The sequence below is a fragment of the Lygodium microphyllum genome, chromosome 7 (genome assembly GCF_053477565.2).
Source record: "Lygodium microphyllum isolate KBCC chromosome 7, Lygodium_microphyllum_v1.1.10, whole genome shotgun sequence".
NCBI classification, from domain to species: Eukaryota; Viridiplantae; Streptophyta; class Polypodiopsida; order Schizaeales; family Lygodiaceae; genus Lygodium; species Lygodium microphyllum.
Genome location: NC_141141.1, coordinates 145,876,235 through 145,880,315, shown reverse-complemented (window position 1 = coordinate 145,880,315; position 4,081 = coordinate 145,876,235).

Sequence of the window (4,081 nt, the reverse complement as noted above, 5' to 3'; positions counted from 1 at the left end):
GAAGGCTTGGCTATTTGGATACCCTTTCCGCCAATCCTTCGCTTTCAAGCGGTAGAGGAGAAGTTACTAGCTTGACCTTTTTATCAAATGTTTTATATTTTGTTTCTACTCTTACTTCATCCTTGTTTGGCTATCCAAAAGCTTCATAATCTGCAAATTCTTGAATTATGTTATACATATCCAATGTACATACCTGTATGGACTGATTTTTAGCTTGATTTTCAGCATGAATGGCTGTATAAATTTCAGCCATTGTATCATTATAATTCAGCCCATAAAAGAGTCTTGAAATTTCTTCATCTTTTGGGAAAACATCAATTTGCTTCAGCTCTTGCTCCACATGACACAAATACTTTCTTTCAGCCATGTTCATGGCTGAAAACTGTTTATAACAAGCCACACCATTGGCTGAAAAAACCTGCAAATCAGCTTTTGGCCTTGCCTCCTTCATATGTGGAGGAAAATTTTTGTGACATGATGCATTGCCATAGCCTCCACTTATAGCAACGCTACCTGAAAACCCTTAAATTCTCGGGCATTAGGAGGAACAGGATGATCTCTCAATCGATCCCTATTCCAGTGGTGATTAACATAGACGGTCAGGAATTGGACAGCTTTATCATTATCCTTACTTCTTATCCGAGCATATGATGAACCATCATCAAGAGCCTTTGTCTCTAAATGAGACTTGAAAATAAATGGTTGTCCAAGAATAATAGGATAGATGTAGGAATCTTGAACAAAGAAATGAAATTCATCTTTTACATTACCAATAGTAACTTGTACATAAGGACATGCTGCATAAAGATCGCCAGAAGAGTTATTGGCTGCCTTCATGCGCCATCTTGGGTCCACATCAATGGGCCATCCACCCTTCTCATAGAGACTTCTTGACATAACATTAATTTCCGAACCATGGTCTATAAGGGCAATGCATGGAGTTTCTTTTTCACCGATTTTAACAACAGTTTCAGTAGTCGCCCTTGCCCAATGGGAACGGGAGTAGTGACTACTAGGAATAAAGTGAGCTTCACTTTCTTCTTGCATGTTGTGAAGAAGAGTTTCTTTCTTACGCATGGGCTGCACTTTAGATTGAGAAGTCCCCACCATAATGGCTTCTTCAGTTTCTGCTTCATAAATGTCTTCATCTCTAGCTTCTATGGTTGCAATCAATTCTTTGATTGCTTCCAATCAAATCCCTTGAGTTTTTAGCTTCTCTTTATCTTGCAAATACACTTGAAGTACTTGCAAAAAAGCATGTAAAGATTCTTCAGTTTCCTCACCAACATATTGTCTTTTTCGTTTAATTACATCAATTATTACATCATGAAATCCTCGTTTTGCAATATCAAGAATTTCACCTAATGTAAATTCAATTCTACTTCCAAGAATCCTTTCTTCTAGGATCCGTTTAAGATCCGTTGCGGTCTCTATGTCAGACTGCAACTTGTAACTGGGATGTTTACTTTTTATTTTTCCTTCTGTCTTCTTTGCTTGAGGGGCATCTCCCATGTCAAACTCTGGTGGTGGCGGATTTTCAACAGCCTTTTATTGGTCTGGTTTACTTCTTGTTATGCGTTTAGTCGGTCCTGAAGAAGAAGGACCGACAACATATTCTTCTCTTCTTCTCTTTTCTTCTATCATGGCTTCTTGATTATTAATTTTAGCTAACCGAGCAAAAGCTGAAAATGAATCCACAGGCTCAGACCAACCGGTTCTTCCTCGAATACATTGACTGGCAATGGTTAAATTATCTTTAGTTTCCTTGCCTTGCTCCATGCGTTCCAAGGCCTGCATCCACACTTTAGATTTTGCATTAGTTCTACATGCTTTAACAATTTCATTAGTTGGCTCAATTTGCAGCCCATAAGTTGCAGCATCAACAGCTGCATAGGCCGTTCTTGTTGCCAAATCCTCCAATCTTTTCTTCAGGCCACCGTTTCTGAAGTTTGGCTCAAGAGGAAGCCCGGTTTCGGTTGCATGAATTTTACCATCCTTCCAAAAGACTAATTTTTATGCTTCAGCTTTACGGAATGCACCGCACTCCCTCTTGTCATACTGAAGGCTATCACACCAAATACATCGTCTTTTGAATCCTTCTCGTACAGGCCTTTGGGCAGTTGACCGATCCCTTTCTTCTACTTTTACATCAAGCCTTTCCACTTTAGAATTAATCTCTGTTAGATTAAGATGGAGATCCTGCATGCTTTTAATTAGTTCGTCCATGACATCCTTCTTTGGAGATGGAACAGCAAAATTTCTTGGTTGCTCGGCCATAGAGACAGGAGGTCGAGAAACTGGAACAAGCTCCTTCATAGATTCAATTGTTGCAGGGGTCGATCCTCATCTTAGGCGCAATCGCTCTCTTCGAGCAATCATATTAACTGCTTCAGTGACATCACTCCAAGAAGTCTTCAATCCCGTCTCAGAGTCAGGGTCTTCAAGTCGATCAGTTAATTTCTCCTGAAGAGAAGAATATGCAGCCTTTAGAAATAATTCAATCTTTTGACTTTCCATACCTTGTTGGTCGTCAGGATCTAGTTGGGAAAAATTTCTTTCAAATTCACGATGAAGAGCAGTGGGCAGTTAGACCCTTATTGGGCCTTTCAACCCATTCAGTGAAGACTTTCTTTGTCATAAGGCAAGAATCTTCAAGGAAAAATTCTTCTCAAAGAGCCTTCTTGAACACAGTCCATCCTGCATCTTTTTGGAAAAGACCATGAATTCGGTCCTGGAGACCATGCACAGCCAAACGGGCAAAATAACGGCTCCAGGCATGTTGAGGGACTCCAAAGAAGACCATCTTGTCAGTATAAAGGCGGATAAAAGAGGATACATTTTGCCCATGAAATTGCTTGAGCTCTTGTCCAACTGCTTCTAAGGCTTTAATGGCAGCAGCATCAATCTGCTCTTCTTCTTGTCTTCGTTGTTGTTGCAATTGCAACTGCTACTAAAATTACAATTGTTGTTGTTGGCTTTCTTGCATTAGACGAACCAACTCTTGTAAGGCATCTCCTCCCGAACTTGATGATTCTCCCATTGGACTTATTCTTCCGCAACGGACCTTCACGTCGGGTTCAGCACTGTCGTCGTGTTAAGGGTTGAAGGTCTACCATCGGGGCTTTAGTGCAGAAGAGGAGTTTAGGATTCAAAGTTCAGGAAAGGTACATAGATTGGGATTTAATAAGATCCAGGATTTAGAATTGATTTAGGTATGGAAGAAGAATTCAAGCTTTTTCTCAATGTATTTAGCATACATGAACGGAAGAAATAACTCTATCTTGATAACATCAAATGCCTCTAGATACATACATCATGTCATAAAGGACATTTTCAGATTCTCAATTCAATTATGAATATCAAATACAAGTTTTAATGGCTTTTATTTCAAGTACAAAGATGGATTTCAACCCTTTGGAACAAGTATTATGTTGATAGACTCAAATGCATTCAAGATTTGGGCCAATGATATATGAAATGAATTGAAGAAGCATAATTTTAGCTTCAACCCTGTTTTAAAATAGAAAATTCCAACCCATAATCAAGCTCAAAATGAGTGCATAAACTCATGAAGAAGCACCTCTATTCATTAATGAACAAAGTCCTGATGAAAAGAGGTCATTTCCTTCCATTACAACCACATAAAACACTTGTTTGTTCATAAAAATGGACCATAACAGTGGGCTGCCCTATTTATGACTAGTTATTTCAGCCCATAATAGCCCATATACCTTCAAAATCCTCACCCTTTTCTTGCCCCAAAGTCACTCAAGTACTTGGGTACAAGTCGGGCTTCATTGGACCAAGAATGAGGTAGACAAAATGAGAGAAGTTGTGCATAAGAGTCGGCTTAATACTTTTCTCTCAGATTTCCCTCTTTTATAGACTATTTCAATATGCATTTTCATCCGACCAAATGGGTAGAGAAGTGGAGATCTCACCATGTTTAGTCCTTCAGTTTATGTGCCTGTTGATCTTCAATTTGCATGCTCCAAATCATGCACCATAGCTCCAACTCTCTCCAGTTGTGCTTCAGACTGTGCAGCCGGCATTTTGCGCCGAAAAATGCGGGCTGCTCCCT